The following is an 18,515-nucleotide window of genomic DNA, read 5'->3' on the forward strand; positions in this document are numbered from 1 at the left end:
AGAACAGATACAGTGAGGAAAATAAGTATTTGAACACCCTGCGATTTTGCAAGTTCTCCCACTTAGAAATCATGGAGGGTGTTGTGTGGGATGCTGAAGAGGAGGTACTGCTGGCCCACCACCAGATGGCGCCCTGCCATGATGGCACCTTTATGCCCTGCAGAGGGTGCACGGACCTGTTGGCACCACCAGGTGCGCCCGTTAGGCCGTCATCAGCTGTCACTCTTCATCTCATCCATCAATCAATCAATCAATTTTTTTTTTATATATCACTCCATAAAAGCCTGGGAGAGACACCATAACTCTGCCGAATTATCATCTTACCATACAGGTAAACCTACTCAGGTGTTTTGTGCCATACGCACATTCATTGTACTGAAGTCTTTGCAGTTGTGACTTATACTTGCAGCTTGTAGCTGGGTTTGTGAAAGTTGGAGGAGATGGCGTCTCCACTCCTCACTTCTGACTTACTGAGTATAACTGTTGGTACTGCACGTTCTCAGTTTTTCCTGCTCTCTGGGAGTATTGGATTTATTCCCTCAGGAGGATTACTGTGTTTTTGCTGACTGTTTACTAGGTGTACACACACCCACCTAATCTGTTTCTGCTCCTGCCAGCAATACCGGTCCGACAACCTTGAGCGGTGGCCACCTGGGGTACCAGGACTTGGTGGTTCTGGTGTGTTGCAGACCTCCGGCTGGCGGAGGAACTACGTGGGTCCCGGCTCTTCTCTGGATAGGCGTCTCCTACCCTTGGGCCTGCCCACGTGTCACCATTTGTTACTTAATTGGACTTTGCATATTTGGAATCCTGTTTGCACTTTTGCATAATAAATTGTAATTTATTGGAATTCCTATTGACCGCTCATTTACGCCCCCTAACGTGGGTCCGTGCATTCACTTTCTCAACAGAGGGGTCTGAAATTTTCAACTTAGGTGCATGTCCACTGTGAGAGACATAATCTAAAAAAAAAAAAAAATGGAAATCACAATGTATGATTTTTTTAAATTATTTATTTGTATGTTACTGCTGCAAATAAGCATTTGACCCCCTACCAACCAGCAAGAATTCTGGCTCACACAGACCTGTTAATTTTTCTTTAAGAAGCCCTCTTATTCTGCACTCTTTACCTGTATTAATTGCACCTGTTTGAACTTGTTACCTGTATAAAAGACACCTGTTCACACACTCAATCAAACACACTCCAACCTGTCCACCATAGCCAAGACCAAAGAACTGTCTAAGGACACCAGGGACAAAACTGTAGACCTGCACAAGGCTGGGATGGACTACAGGACAACAGGCAAGCAGCTTGGTAGAAGACAACAACTGTTATGATTATTTATTAGAAACTGGAAGAAACACAAGATGACTGTCAATATTCCTCGGTCTGGGATTCCATGCAAGATCTCACTTTGTGGAGTAAGGATTATTCTGAGAAAGCTCAGAACTACACAGGAGGACCTGGTCAATGATCTGAAGAGAGCTGGGACCACAGTCACAAAGATTACATTAGTAACACATGATGCTGTCATGGTTTAAAATCCTGCAGGGCAGCAAGGTCCCCCTGTTCAAGCCAACACGTGTCCAGGCGGGTTTGAATTTCACCAGTGACCATCTGGATGATCCAGAGGAGGCATGGGAGAAGGTCATGTGGTCAGATGAGACCAGAATAGAGCTTTTTGGAATCAACTCTACTTACAATGTTTAGAGGATGAGAACTATGAAGGGTCAAAGTGATCAAAACAAATTGAAATATTGAATGTTGTAAATATGAATGCAGTAAAACATAGATTGTGGTAAAAATGAAAGCAGTAAAACTTTGAATGTAGTGAAAATGAAAGCAGTAAAACAATTAATGTGGTTAAAGTGAAAGCAGTAAATATTGAATGTGTTAAAAAATCAAAAGGGTAAAACTGGACTTGATAAAAATGGAAGGTGTGAAGTACTGAACATGAAAATGAGTGACGTAAAAAAAAAACAACATCTGATTATATTGCCCCTTTGAAAATTAGAATCGTTACATTTGGATGCCATTAAAATCACATTATGGTAAATATTAATCTTATAAATATTTTGTCTTAAAAATATTACACTGGCTAATTTAATTCACTGCCTCGACTTTAATTGAGTGAATTGAGGCAGTGAGTGCAGCTGTGCTTTCCCCTCCTCTACTGGTGGTTGGCTTTCACTGCGGTATTATATCACTTCCTGTTCCGGAGCACAGCTGTGTTTTGCTGTATCTGTTAGCTGTTTAATCTGTGCAGTTAGATTGATCTAGTTAACTAGATAACGATTTGTTTCACAGTGTAATCTTTACGTGCCTTAACTAAAGCACTCCCTCTGCTAAATCACCTCTAAATTATTTACACATTCTTCACTTTGTGTGTTTTTAGGAATCCGCTAGCTTAGTGCAGCTACTAGCTCTTAGCCGGTATAGCATGGCGGCTTCTCCTGTCTCTCCTGCACTTTTCTGCTCTGGGTGTGAAATGTTTAGTTATTCCTCGGCCTCCTTTAGCAGTAATGGTACTTGTAATAAGTGTAGCTTATTCGTAGCTTTGGAGGCCAGGCTGGGCGAATTGGAGACTCGGCTCCACACCTTGGAAAATCCTATAGCTAGCCAGGCCCCTGTAGTCGGTGCGGACCAAGGTAGCTTAGCCGCCGTTAGTTCCCCTCCAGCAGATCCCGAGCAGCCGGGAAAGCAGGCCGACTGGGTGACTGTGAGGAGGAAGCGTAGTTCTAAACAGAAGCCCCGTGTACACCGCCAACCCGTTCACATTTCTAACCGTTTTTTCCCCACTCGGCGACACACCCGCTGAGGAACAAACTGTGGTTATTGGCGACTCTGTTTTGAGAAATGTGACGTTAGCGACACCAGCAACCATAGTCAATTGTCTTCCGGTGGCCAGAGCAGGCGACATCGAAGGAAATTTGAAACTGCTGGCTAAGGCTAAACGTAAATTTGGTAAGATTGTAATTCATGTCGGCAGTAATGACACCCGGTTACGCCAATCGGAGGTCACTAAAATTAACATTGAATCGGTGTGTAACTTTGCAAAAACAATGTTGGATTCTGTAGTTTTCTCTGGGCCCCTCCCCAATCGGACCGGGAGTGACATGTTTAGCCGCATGTTCTCCTTGAATTGCTGGCTGTCTGAGTGGTGTCCAAAAAATAAGGTGGGCGTCATAGATAATTGGCAAAGCTTCTGGGGAAAAGCTGGTCTTGTTAGGAGAGACGGCATCCATCCCACTTTGGATGGAGCAGCTCTCATTTCTAGAAATCTGGCCAATTTTATTACATCTTTCAAACCGTGACTATCCAGGGTTGGGACCAGAAAGCAGAGTTGTAGTCTTACACACCTCTCTGCAGCTTCTCTCCCCCTGCCATCCCCTCATTACCCCATCCCCATAGAGACGGTGCCTGCTCCCAGACCACCAATAACCAGCAAAAATCTATTTAAGCATAAAAATTAAAAAAGAAAAAACAATATAGCAACTTCAACTGCACAACAGACTAAAACAGTTAAATGTGGTCTATTAAACATTAGGTCTCTCTCTTCTAAGTCCCTGTTAGTAAATGATAGAATAATTGATCAACATATTGATTTATTCTGCCTTACAGAAACCTGGTTACAGCAGGATGAATATGTTTAAATGAGTCAACACCCCCGAGTCACACTAACTGTCAGAATGCTCGAAGCACGGGTTGAGGAGGAGGAGTAGCAGCGATCTTCCACTCCAGCTTATTAATCAATCAGTAACCCAGACAGAGCTTTAATTCATTTGAAAGCTTGACTCTTAGTCTTGTCCATCCAAATTGGAAGTCCCAAAAACCAGTTTTATTTGTTGTTATCTATTGTCCACCTGGTCGTTACTGTGAGTTTCTCTGTGAATTTCCGGACCTTTTGTCTGACTTAGTGCTTAGCTCAGATAAGATAATTATAGTGGGCGATTTTAACATCAAATCAAATCAAATCAAATCAATTTTATTTATATAATGCAAAATCACAACAAACAGTTGCCCCAAGGCGCTTTATATTGTAAGGCAAAGCCATACAATAATTACGGAAAAACCCCAACGGTCAAAACGAACCCCTGTGAGCAAGCACTTGGCAACAGTGGGAAGGAAAAACTCCCTTTGAACAGGAAGAAACCTCCAGCAGAACCAGGCTCAGGGAGGGGCAGTCTTATGCTGGGACTGGTTGGGGCTGAGGGAGAGAACCAGGAAAAAGACATGCTGTGGAGGGGAGCAGAGATCAATCACTAATGATTAAATGCAGAGTGGTGCATACAGAGCAAAAAGAGAAAGAAACACAGTGCATCATGGGAACCCCCCAGCAGTCTAAGTCTATAGCAGCATAACTAAGGGATGGTTCAGGGTCACCTGATCCAGCCCTAACTATAAGCTTTAGCAAAAAGGAAAGTTTTAAGCCTAATCTTAAAAGTAGAGAGGGTGTCTGTCTCCCTGATCCCAATTGGGAGCTGGTTCCACAGGAGAGGAGCCTGAAAACTGAAGGCTCTGCCTCCCATTCTACTCTTTAAAACCATAGGAACTACAAGTAAGCCTGCAGTCTGAGAGCGAAGCGCTCTATTGGGGTGATATGGTACTATGAGGTCCCTAAGATAAGATGGGACCTGATTATTCAAAACCTTATAAGTAAGAAGAAGAATTTTAAATTCTATTCTAGAATTAACAGGAAGCCAATGAAGAGAGGCCAATATGGGTGAAATATGCTCTCTCCTTCTAGTCTCTGTCAGTAGTCTAGCTGCAGCATTTTGAATTAACTGAAGGCTTTTCAGGGAACTTTTAGGACAACCTGATAATAATGAATTACAATAGTCCAGCCTAGAGGAAATAAATGCATGAATTAGTTTTTCAGCATCACTCTGAGACAAGACCTTCCTAATTTTAGAGATTTTGTGCAAATGCAAAAAAGCAGTCCTACATATTTGTTTAATATGCGCTTTGAATGACATATCCTGATCAAAAATGACTCCAAGATTTCTCACAGTATTACTAGAGGTCAGGGTAATGCCATCCAGAGTAAGGATCTGGTTAGACACCATGTTTCTAAGATTTGTGGGGCCAAGTACAATAACTTCAGTTTTATCTGAGTTTAAAAGCAGGAAATTAGAGGTCATCCATGTCTTTATGTCTGTAAGACAATCCTGCAGTTTAGCTAATTGGTGTGTGTCCTCTGGCTTCATGGATAGATAAAGCTGGGTATCATCTGCGTAACAATGAAAATTTAAGCAATGCTGTCTAATAATACTGCCTAAGGGAAGCATGTATAAAGTGAATAAAATTGGTCCTAGCACAGAACCTTGTGGAACTCCATAATTAACCTTAGTCTGTGAAGAAGATTCCCCATTTACATGAACAAATTGTAATCTATTAGATAAATATGATTCAAACCACTGCAGCGCAGTGCCTTTAATACCTATAGCATGCTCTAATCTGTAATAAAATTTTATGGTCAACAGTATCAAAAGCAGCACTGAGGTCTAACAGAACAAGCACAGAGATGAGTCCACTGTCTGAGGCCATAAGAAGATCATTTGTAACCTTCACTAATGCTGTTTCTGTACTATGATGAATTCTAAACCCTGACTGAAACTCTTCAAATAGACCATTCCTCTGCAGATTATCAGTTAGCTGTTTTACAACTACCTTTCAAGAATTTGTGAGAGAAAAGGAAGGTTGGAGATTGGCCTATAATTAGCTAAGATAGCTGGGTCAAGTGATGGCTTTTTAAGTAATGGTTTAATTACTGCCACCTTAAAAGCCTGTGGTACATAGCCAACTAATAAAGATAGATTGATCATATTTAAGACCAAAGCATTAATTAATGGTAGGGCTTCCTTGAGCAGCCTGGTAGGAATGGGGTCTAATAGACATGTTGATGGTTTGGATGAAGTATCTAATGAAAATAACTCAGACAGAACAATCAGAGAGAAAGAGTCTAACCCATTACCAGCATTACTGAAAGCAGCCAAAGATAACGATATGTCTTTGGGATGGTTATGAGTATTTTTTTCTCTAATAGTTAAAATTTTATTAGCAAAGAAAGTCATGAAGTCATTACTAGTTAAAGTTAAAGGAATACTCGGCTCAATAGAGCTCTGACTCTTTGTCAGCCTGGCTACAGTGCTGAAAAGAAACCTGGGGTTGTTCTTATTTTCTTCAATTAGTGATGAGTAGTAAGATGTCCTAGCTTTACGGAGGGCTTTTTTATAGAGCAACAGACTCTTTTTCCAGGCTAAGTGAAGATCTTCTAAATTAGTGAGACACCATCCACACCATCCACACCATCATCCACACAGATGCTGAGAATGACAGTCTCAACACTGCATTTAATCTATTGTTAGACTCGATTGGCTTTGCTCAAAATGTAAATGAGTCCACCCACCACTTTAATCATACATTAGATCTTGTTCTGACTTATGGTATAGAAACTGAAAACTTAACAGTATTCCCTGAAAACTCCCTTCTGTCTGATCATTTCTTAATAACATTTACATTTACTCTGATGGACTACCCAGCAGTGGGGAATATGTTTCATTACAGTAGAAGTCTTTCAGAAAGCGCTGTAACTAGGTTTAAGGATATGATTCCTTATTTATGTTCTCCAATGCCATATACCAACACAGGGCAGAGTAGCTACCTAAACTCTGTGAGTGAGATAGATTATCTCGTCAATAGTTTTACATCCTCATTGAGGTCAACTTTGGATGCTGTAGCTCCTCTGAAAAAGAGAGCCTTAAATCAGAAGTGCCTGACTCCGTGGTATAACTCACAAACTCGCAGCTTAAAGCAGATAACCCATAAGTTGGAGAGGAAATGGCATCTCACTAATTTAGAAGATCTTCAATAAGCCTGGAAAAAGAGTCTGTTGCTCTATAAAAAAATCCCTCTGTAAAGCTAGGACATCTTACTACTCATCACTTATTGAAGAAAATAAGAACAACCACAGGTTTCTTTTCAGCACTGTAGCCAGGCTGACAAAGAGTCAGAGCTCTATTGAGCTGAGTATTCCTTTAACTTTAACTAGTAATGACTTCATGACTTTCTTTGCTAATAGTATTTTAACTATTAGAGAAAAAATTACTCATAACCATCCCAAAGACATATCGTTATCTTTGGCTGCTTTCAGTGATGCCGGTATTTGGTTAGAGTCTTTCTCTCCGATTGTTCTGTCTGAGTTATTTTCATTAGTTACTTCCTCCAAACCATCAACATGTCTATTAGACCCCATTCCTACCAGGCTGCTCAATGAAGCCCTACCATTAATTAATGCTTCCATCTTAAATATGATCAATCTATCTTTATTAGTTGGCTATGTACCACAGGCTTTTAAGGTGGTAGTAATTAAACCATTACTTAAAAAGCCATCACTTGACTCAGCTATCTTAGCTAATTATAGGCCAATCTCCAACCTTCCTTTTCTCTCAAAAATTCTTGAAAGGGTAGTTGTAAAACAGCTAACTGATCATCTGCAGAGGAATGGTCTATTTGAAGAGTTTCAGTCAGGTTTTAGAATTCATCATAGTACAGAAACTGAATCATATTTATATAATAGATTACAATTTGTTCATGTAAATGGGGACTCTTCTTCACAGACTAAGGTTAATTATGGAGTTCCACAAGGTTCTGTGCTAGGACCAATTTTATTCACTTTGTACATGCTTCCCTTAGGCAGTATTATTAGACAGCATTGCTTAAATTTTCATTGTTACGCAGATGATACCCAGCTTTATCTATCCATGAAGCACCAATTAGCTAAACTGCAGGATTGTCTTACAGACATAAAGACATGGATGACCTCTAATTTCCTGCTTTTAAGCTCAGATAAAACCGAAGTTATTGTACTTGGCCCCACAAATCTTAGAAACATGGTGTCTAACCAGATCTTTACTCTGGATGGCATTACCCTGACCTCTAGTAATACTGTGAGAAATCTTGGAGTCATTTTTGATCAGGATATGTCCTTCAATGCGCTTACTAAGCAAATATGTAGGACTGCTTTTTTGCATTTGCGCATTATCTCTAAAATTAGAAAGGTCTTGTCTCAGAGTGATGCTGAAAAACTAATTCATTATTTCCTCTAGGCTGGACTATTGTAATTCATTATTATCAGGTTGTCCTAAAAGTTCCCTAAAAAGCCTTCAGTTAATTCAAAATGCTGCAGCTAGAGTACTGACAGGGACTAGAAGGAGAGAGCATATTTCACCCATATTGGCCTCTCTTCACTGGCTTCCTGTTAATTCTAGAATAGAATTTAAAATTCTTCTTCTTACTTATAAGGTTTTGAATAATCAGGTCCCATCTTATCTTAGGGACCTCATAGAACCATATCACCCCAATAGAGCGCTTCGCTCTCAGACTGCAGGCTTACTTGTAGTTCCTAGGGTTTTTAAGAGTAGAATGGGAGGTAGAGCCTTCAGCTTCCAGGCTCCTCTCCTGTGGAACCAGCTCCCAATTGGGATCAGGGAGACAGACACCCTCTCTACCTTTAAGATTAGGCTTAAAACTTTCCTTTTTGCTAAAGCTTATAGTTAGGGCTGGATCAGGTGACCCTGAACCATCCCTTAGTTATGCTGCTATAGACTTAGACTGCTGGGGGGTTCCCATGATGCACTGTGTTTCTTTCTCTTTTTGCTCTGTATGCACCACTCTGCATTTAATCATTAGTGATTGATCTCTGTTCCCCTCCACAGCATGTCTTTTTCCTGGTTCTCTCCCTCAACCCCAACCATTCCCAGCAGAAGACTGCCCCTCCCTGAGCCTGGTTCTGCTGGAGGTTTCTTCCTGTTAAAAGGGAGTTTTTCCTTCCCACTGTTGCCAAGTGCTTGCTCACAGGGGGTCATTTTGACTTTTGGGGTTTTTCCATAATTATTGTATGGCTTTGCCTTACAATATAAAGCGCCTTGGGGCAACTGTTTGTTGTGATTTGGCGCTATATAAATAAAATTGATTTGATTTGATTTGATTTAGTACCTCCACTTTGCCCACTTCAATTGTATCATTCACTGTGTCAACTGTGCAGTTTTGCTCACTTCCGGTAGATTGGAATACAGCAGCAGCCACCGTGTGACAGCGGCCATTTGTAGTCCAGAGCCACTGCGTATGTTGGAAAACAGTCCAGTGGGCTGGGATTTTCTATTAACTAGGAATTTATTAATACCAATTCTACTATATTCATTTTCAACACAAAATAAATCACTTTGTAATGACAAAATAATTATAGTGTAATTTAGAAAAAATGACGGGCCTGCAAATCACAACTTAGCATTAGCTTAGCACAGCTCCAAAACTACAGACCTTCCTTTGTATTGCTTTGCTTTAGTAGCTCATGGGTGTCATGTTGGTGATATTGGCAAACAGGTTGCTGACTGTAAATACTTGTAAAGTTCGCTTGATGAAGTGTCCCTAATGAGAATGGTATGGTGTGAGTGTGGCGTGAAAAGCATCTGCGGGTGATGAACAACAAGAGTAGCTACATCTTGTAGCTACAAAGTCTCTGTATCTGGGACGAGACCTCTCTCAATGTTGAACTGTTCAAATGCAATGCAATTTGCAAATGCTGCAAGGTAGCATCCTCAAGGTAGTCATTATCACATATACCACTGATCAGCAGCAACAAGTTTGACTTTCGTGGTAGTACACGATCCTCCCATTTTGGGTGCAGAACTGTGGCAATACGCACACGCAGAGGTCTCAAACTACCGCTGGAGTGACCTAAGTAAATCGACCCATGATTACCGAGCAACAGTTACATAGATTATGCCTGTTGTTTATCTGTTGCTCGGTCCCAGATACAGAGACTTTGCAGTGTCAATAACAATTGATATTATGGCAGCTGCACGGCTTCATTTCTCAAGAAACCATGAATGAGGTGGAGACTGTGATGTTTTTGTGTAGGCTCTCAATTGTCCAGGTGTTTTCCATAGTAGCAGTAGCAGTAGCAGTAGAAGTGATTCATGGTTGTGCGATGGGGTCTCTGGTATCCCCCATTGTGCCAATCTGTACATGGTGCGAGTGGAGAAGACAGCCTTGACGTCCTTCAAGGCGGGCTGTTCAACCTCAGGCGCCTCCAGGCTGTCACCAAGGTGACAGAGACCGTCATCAGAGACCTACTGTTTGCTGATGATTGCGCGTTCAACGCAGCCTCAGAACAGAAGATGCAGCATGAAATGGACTGCTTTTCGAGAGCATGCGGCAACTTCGGCCTTACCATCAGCACCAAAAAGACCGAAGTCATGTACCAACCAGCACCTGGAAAACTATACCTAGAACCTCATATTACATTGACGGAACAGAATTTGCAGGCGGTCGACAACTTTACATACCTGGGCAGCACTCTTTCTCACGCAGTCAGCATCGATGCAGAAATTAACAACAGGGTTGCAAAAGCCAGCGCCTCATTTGGAAGGCTCCGTGACAACGTCTGGGAATGGAGAGGACTCAGCATTACCACCAAGCTGAAGGTCTACCGTGCAGTGGTTCTAACCACCCTGCTCTATGCCAGTGAGACCTGGACTGTCTATAGCAGACATGCCAAGCAGCTCAACCACTTCCATATGAGCTGCCTCCGTTGCCTCCTCCACATTAGGTGGCAGGACAAAGTCCCGGACACGGAGGTCCTTGAGCGAGCCGGCCTCCCCAGCATCTACACCCTCCTGCAGAAGACGCAAGTCAGATGGACTGGTCATATAATCAGAATGCCAGACACTCGACTGCCAATTTTGTGAACAAGATCAAGGACCTGCAGCTGGAGGCAGATGAAACAATCGCGTCATTTGATGTGACTTCATTGTTCACCTGCATCCCCACCGCTGAGGCCGTCTCAGCTGTGAGGCAGAGACTACTGGAGGATGTGTCTCTACTTGAAAGGACCAAACTCACACCAGACCACATCTGCCAACTCTTGGAGATCTGTCTTAACACCACGTATTTCCTGTTTAGGGGAAATTACTACAGGCAGATTCATGGTTGTGCGATGGGATCTCCGGTATCCCCCATTGTGGCCAATCTGTACATGGAGCGAGTGGAGAAGACAGCCTTGACGTCCTTCACTGGCATCTCTCCCAGTCACTGGTTCAGATATATTGATGACACATGGGTTAAAATCAAGCAACAGGAAGTTGAGGACTTTACAGAACATATCAACTCAGTGGATGCCAATATCAAGTTCACACGTGAGGATGCCATAAACAACCATTTAGCCTCTTGGACTGTGATGTTACGATTGGAAAGAACAGGCAGCTCCAGACAGGGGTTTACAGAAAACCAACTCACGCTGACCAATATCTGCTCTTTGGCTCAAACCACCCCCTTGAACACAAGCTCGGGGTGATCAGGACGCTTCAACACAGAGCCCTACAGGTGCCCACAACTGCAGAGGGAAGGGCTAAAGAACAACAACTTGTCCGGAAAGCCCTCACAGTATGTGGGTACCCACGATGGTCCCTGGACAAAGTGCAGAAGTCCCAGAGAACAAAGAGACCAGATAGACAGGAGACGGAGACAAGAAGAAGAGGAGTGTCTCTCCCTTATTTAGCAGGAGTAGGGGAAAAACTACAGAGGATCTTCAGACAGCACAAAATCCCAGTTTACTTTAAACCGGTTAACACCTTGAGACAGAAATTAGTTCACCCTAAGGACAGGATCCCTAGTTACAAACAGAGCAATGTAGTGTATTCTATCAGATGTCAGGAAAACTGTAACGAACACTACATAGGTGAGACGAAGCAACCTTTACACAAAAGGCTATACCAGCACCGCAGAGAGGGCACCAGTGGACCCCAGTCTGCAGTTCATCTCCACCTTAAAGACACTAACCACATGTTTGAGGACAAGGAAGTTAAAATATTAGCCAGAGAGAAGAAATAGTTTGAGAGAGGGGTCAAGGAGGCATTCTTTGTGAAACATTTGAAACACAGCCTTAACTGGGGAGGGGGTCTGAGTCATTCACGTCATCAGCAGAGTCGTCAAGGGAGCCATCATGAGAGGGTCCGTCCCATCATTAGGAGGGACAGCTGCCCTGTCATTAGGAGGGTGCTAACTAGAGCACAATAGGTGCTAATTAGAGCTATTGTTTAGTCACTAGCCTATAGCAGTCTGCCTCTCGGTAGGAGGGGTCTGGTTAGGTTTAAAACTCCAGCTTTTGTGACTTCTTGATTATTCTTCTCTACAAGAGTCAAGACAGAATTCAGACCACCAGAGCAAGAATTTTAGCTGAGGAAGCTTCTGCGATTTGAAGCGAAACGTCCTCGCGTCACCAACCCAGTCCAGTCGAAGATTCAAGCTTCTCTACTATGGAGATTCTGATCTTAAACTCTGACTTTACTCCTCAGGAAAACAGGGCAGGTGACACTGTAACCTAGGAAATTCAAGTGAGACACAGACGGGACACTGATTACTCGCGTTAATTACGAAGATACATTTTATGCGCCCATTTTACAGATGACTGAGCGCCACTTAGTGATGCTACTGCAATCATTTACGAATGCGGTTTCAGGTCTACTCTGGCCTTTGCCTACTCAAAAGCTGTTTGAAGCAGCGCATTTTTCCTGAATATGATCCCAATTATGACCAGGTTGTGAGTCAAAATACTCATCCACTGCCATTAATCCAGGTACAGTGAGGAAAATAAGTATTTGAACACCCTACAATTTTGCTAGTTCTCCCACTTAGAAATCATGGAGGGGTCTGAAATTTTCATCTTAGGTGCATGTCCACTGTGGGAGACATAATCTACAAAAAAAAAAAAAAAATCTGGAAATCACAATGTATGATTTTTTAATAATTTATTTGTATGTGACTGCTGCAAATAAGTATTTGAACACCTGTGAAAATCAATGTTAATATTTGGTACAGTAGCCTTTGTTTGCAATTACAGAGGTCAAACGTTTCCTGTAGTTTTTCATCAGGTTTTCACACACTGCCGCAGGGATTTAGGTCCACTCCTCCATACAGATCTTCTCCAAATCTTTCAGGTTTGGAGTTTTAGCTCCCTCCAAAGATTTTCTATTGAGTTCAGGTCTGGAGACTGGCCAAGCCACTCCAGGACCTTGAAATGCTTCTTACGGGGCCCCTCCTTAGGTGCACTGGCTGTGTGTTTGGGGTCATTGTCGTGATGGAAGACCCAGCCATGACCCATCCTCAATGCTCTTACTGAGGGAAGGAAGTTGTTTGCCAAAATCTCGCAGTACATGACCCCATCTATCCTCCCTTCAATACGGTGCAGTCATCCTGTCCCCTTTGCAGAAGAGCACCCCCAGACTATGATGTTTCCACCCCCATGCTTCACAGTTGGGATGGTTTTCATCCTCTAAACATTGTAAGTGGAGTTTGATTCCAAAAAGCTCCATTCTGGTCTCATCTGACCACATGACCTTCTCCCATGCCTCCTCTGGATCATCCAGATGGTCACTGGTGAACTTCAAATGGGCCTGGACATGTGCTGGCTTGAACAGGGGGACCTTGCTGCCCTGCAGGATTTTAAACCATGACAGCATCATGTGTTACTAATGTAATCTTTGTGACTGTGGTCCCAGCTCTCTTCAGGTCATTGACCAGGTCCTCCTGTGTCATTCTGAGCTTTCTCATATATATATATATATATATATATATATATAAACAGCATTAGTGAAGGTTACAAATGATCTTCTTATGGCCTCAGACAGTGGACTCATCTCTGTGCTTGTCCTGTTAGACCGCAGTGCTGCTTTTGATACTGTTGACCATAAAATTTTATTACAGAGATTAGAGCATGCCATAGGTATTAAAGGCACTGCGCTGTGGTGGTCTGAATCATATTTATCTAATAGATTACAATTTGTTCATGTAAATGGGGAGTCTTCTTCACAGACTAAGGTTAATTATGGAGTCCCACAAGGTTCTGTGCTAGGACCAATTTTATTCACTTTATACATGCTTCCCTTAGGCAGTATTATTAGAAAGCATTGTTTAAATTTTCATTGTTACGCAGATGATACCCAGCTTTATCTATCCATGAAGCCAGAGTTTTTCCTTCCCACTGTCGCCAAGTGCTTACTCACAGGGGGTCGTTTTAACCGTTGGGGTTTTTCTGTAATTATTGTATGGCTTTTGCCTTACAATATAAAGCGCCTTGGGGTGACTGTTTGTTGTGATTTGGCGCTATATAAATAAAATTGATTTGATTTGATATATATATATATATATATATATATATATATATATATATATATATATATATATATATATATATATATATGCTCGTTGTCAGGTTGTAGTAAGCGATGTTCCTCGAGATGATGAAATAGGTGATAGAAGTGTCCAGTAACTCACTTTCATACATCGACCCACAGCCGCTCTATTCTGTTTGAAAAGTGCACATAATGTGAAACTTCTAAATTGTTACAGTATGCATCCCTATAGCTTATGTCCATTGCTCCAGATCTTGGATGTTTATGAAGGAACACTCATACTGCACATTTTCTAATATCATGTTACTTAACTTTAACATTAATCCCAGTTGAATGAACTGCTCCCTCTAAACTACAGTTTAGACCTGTATAGAGTTGGCCACAGTGAGATATAAAATTATAAAAGCAGCACCTAAATCTTTTATCAGATAGTCAACCTGTCAGTCTATTGCAGCCACATCATAATTGTAAAGTAATTAAAACATTTCCTCAAAATGTTTATTCATTTGATTTGTATGATTCAAAAGGGAAGTACATTCAAATATGTAGGGAAGAGTTGGGTAATTTGTGCCAAGGGGCAAATAGTTCCACCCGTTATCTAGAAAACCATAGACGTTGGTCATGTGACCACATATTTTTGAAGGGGCATCCATTTCATTCATCCTGCAAAGAAGGGAGACACAAGACTTGAGAGGTCAGCATATTTAAGTTCAAAAACATATTTTTTTTTGCCCTCCAAAAGTAAAATGTGATCAAGGTTTTTTAATTGCTGTGTTTAAACAATCATAGACAACTTTGAAAACAGTTCACACCTGTTTTAGTGCTTTAGTAAGCTACAATATGAGGCTATACAGTCAGTATGATGCCAGCTCAAAACAGCTGGGGGAAGCATTTTATTCAAAATGGTGGGTCTGGGGTAAATTGTGCCAAAGGGACTGGGTTAAGGTGTGCCACTGGCACTACATAGCGTACTATATATTACTTTATTGTATTTTTGAGAAGTTGGAAAGAGCGGTGAAAGAGGTACAACAGAGGAGAGGATCCTACATCAGGATCTGCAGGATGACCATAAAAAGATAATATGGATAAGAAAAAAAAATAGAAGTAACAAAACCAAACTATGAGAGAACAGCAGCTGCCAAACATGTCTTCAGTGAGACCATGGAGAAAGAGCTTCCTTACCATATTGTAGGAAAGAAGCCACATGATGAATATAATAATGTGTTTGGAATATTGAAATTTATCACTTGTGGATAATTTTACCTCGAAAAGGGTGCCACCTAACTCTAAGTATAGGTACTTTTAGTTTAAACATTCATTAATTGATTAGTCTCAATTTAATTACTCAGTCTCAATTTCTAAAGGATAAGCTCCGCAGGTCAATTGCACATCTGTAAAACCATACAAAAATCACAGACAACTTCACACGTTTAAGATATTTATGCTCCGCAGGTCAATTGCACATCTGTAAAACCATACAAAAATCACAGACAACTTCACACGTTTAAGATATTTATTTAACTCTGGCAGGAGTTAAATAACAGGACATATGACAGTGAGCAATTTAATGATGACGACATTCATTGAGCAATGATTATATGGCGTTCAGATAATTTGGTTTCGTAGCGGGAGTTTTAGGAGTAAGATTCGTCCTAATTTAACAGGTAATTTACTTTGGTATTTATTAACTTGAGAGAAGATTAATGATTTTGAATAGAGTTAAATAATGCCACTCTGTTTATCTGACAACAAAGCCCAGTGTTACTTTGCGCAGTGCAGCGGGTCTCCGTTCAGTCGATTCTTCGTCCGCCACACAGCTTCGTCAGGGACCTTGACAAAGAGGCTCTGCCGCTTGGTTTCGTCAGTGGTGGGGATGATTTCTGTTATTGTGCTGTGATTTCGCGGTGGCGGTTCAAGTCGCTGTTGAACATCTCAGCTGACCTGGATGTTTTTCTCTGCAGCGCTCTGGAGTCTGGCTCGTCAGAATAAAGGTTTGAGCGTCTTTATTCTCTATCAAAAATCAAAAATTCGTCTTTTGTCATCATCCTTTTGGAAGCTTAGTCAAATCAAAAATAGCTGACTTTAGAAGAAAAATGTTCGTGAAAGGAATTTGGAGTTTGAAGAAGAAAAAGGTTTTAATTTGAAAATTCAGAAAAAGGAAGTTAAATGGACTGGCAAGTACTGGGGGATCATGGGTAGGATCCACAGAATCCTGATCAGGGCGCACCTACGGGACTGGTCTCAAGAAACTGCGGCACCACTCGCGTTGCTTCATGGGCAACGGAGGTCAGTGTTCTCCTCTGTGACATGACGCATGATCCTTGAGGCTGAGGAGACACAGCCTGATTACAATATTTTCAGGTAAGTTGCAACGAACTCCAGGGATGAAACTTCAAACTTGCTTGCGGAACGGTAATCTTCTTAAAGCAGGGCTGAGAGAAAAAGGAGATGTCTGATGGGCCAGGCTGCTCTTATAGGAGCGAGTAGGTGCGCCGTGCTGCAGAGGTGATTGGAGCGACAGATCAGGTGATTTTTCTCAGGGCGGGAGGAACTCAAGAGAAGTATGCATCAGCGAAGCCCTAAGGGCTGAAGCAACATATGAAACAGAATCCCTGTAGCATGGAAGGATTAGCAGGCAGGTAAAGAGCAAATGAAAGCCTAGAGTGTGACATTAAAAACAGACACATGGACTAGGGCTGGACAATTAATCGAATTTTAATTGTGATTTCAATTATGGCTTCTCACAATTATAAAAACATTATAATCGAAGAACGATTAATGCGTTGCATGGCACCTACGTAAGTTTGTAAGTAATTTCTTATGCCGCATTCACAGACCAGACGCGACCAGACGCCACAAATTGGCTTCGGTCGCATGGCAACAGACGCGCCACCATCGCCCGGTGTGTCGCTCTGCTTTTACTGCGAAAATTCGCCCCAGTGCGTCATCAAATAGGAGGAGCTTCCATTGCGCTCGCTGGCTCCGGTTGTCAGTCAAGTTAACATGACGGACCTTGATCACATGGAGCGAGTTGTTGTGGAAAGCTCCCAATTCGGGGAGTAACATCATTTCTGTTGGGAAGGTGTCGTAGCACGGACCCACAACAGGGGGCGCAAAGGAACGGACAATGAATAAGCCAAAAAGTAATAATTTAATGTTGTGACAACACACAACTAAACACACAAGATCAGTAAAGTAAATTAGCACCAGGTGACGTGTGGGCAGGCTCGAAGATAGAAGACCCCCGACGAGAGATGAGCCGCGTCCCACACGGCTTCCACCACCAACGGTCTGAAGAACACCGGAGCCGCCAAGTCCCGAGTCCCCAGGTGGCCTCTGTCTTCGGCTGTCGACCCTGGTACTGCTGGCAGAAAACAAAAACAGTTCTGGATGAGTGTGAATTCGCACACTCAGTAATCCACAGTCTGCACTCAGTTAGGAGGGAGCACCTCCACCTCCAATCACACACTCGTGCAGCTCCTGTTTAAACCACTTATCTGGTTTGGGGTGTGAGGCGAAGCCGTCGCTGTCACACCAAACGCCAATCCCACAGATAAGGACGAACACCACAGGATAACGGCTGCAAAAGAAGTTCAGATTATCACGCAACGATATGAGTCAGCAGAGAAAATTACCTCTTCGGTAGTTGATTTCTCGGCGAGGAGGTGGAGTTGCAGTCCGGCCTTTATGGTGATGATGATGATGATGAATGAGTGACAGCTGGTGCTGAGGATGAGTGACAGCTGTCACTTCTTCTGGGTCCCTCTCGTGCTTGGAGCCCGCACTCCAAGCAGGGCGCCCTCTGGTGGTGGTGGGCCAGCAGTACCTCCTCTTCAGTGGCCCACATAACAATTTCATCAGGAGCTGTGTCTGGATGGTGGCCGCTTTCAGCTGTCCTTCCACCACTGCAGGGCCCAGTTTGAGGACTTCCTGTCCCATTCATGCACGCACATGTAAACAATAAAAAAAAACTCTCCGCTGCTTGCTGTGGGGCTGCTCCTCGCTCTTCCCCAAAAAATTCTGTCATAATTGTGTTTAGAAACCAGTCACCATTTGTTTTATTATACATCTGTGTAGTTAATAAGTAAAATAATCTTCACGGATGATTCACTCACGCGCGCATGTAAAAAAAAAAAAAAGAAACTCTGCTGCCCCTCCTGCGGGGCTGCTGCTCGCTCTTCCCCCAAAAACTCTGTCATAATTGTGTTTAGAAACCAGTCACCATTTGTTTTATTATACATCTGTGTAGTTAATAAGTAAAATAATCTTCATGGACGATTCACTCGTGTGCGCAGGAAAAAAAAAAAAAAAAAGAAACTCCG

Source organism: Thalassophryne amazonica, chromosome 1 (assembly GCF_902500255.1).
Source record: "Thalassophryne amazonica chromosome 1, fThaAma1.1, whole genome shotgun sequence".
Classification (NCBI taxonomy): Eukaryota; Metazoa; Chordata; class Actinopteri; order Batrachoidiformes; family Batrachoididae; genus Thalassophryne; species Thalassophryne amazonica.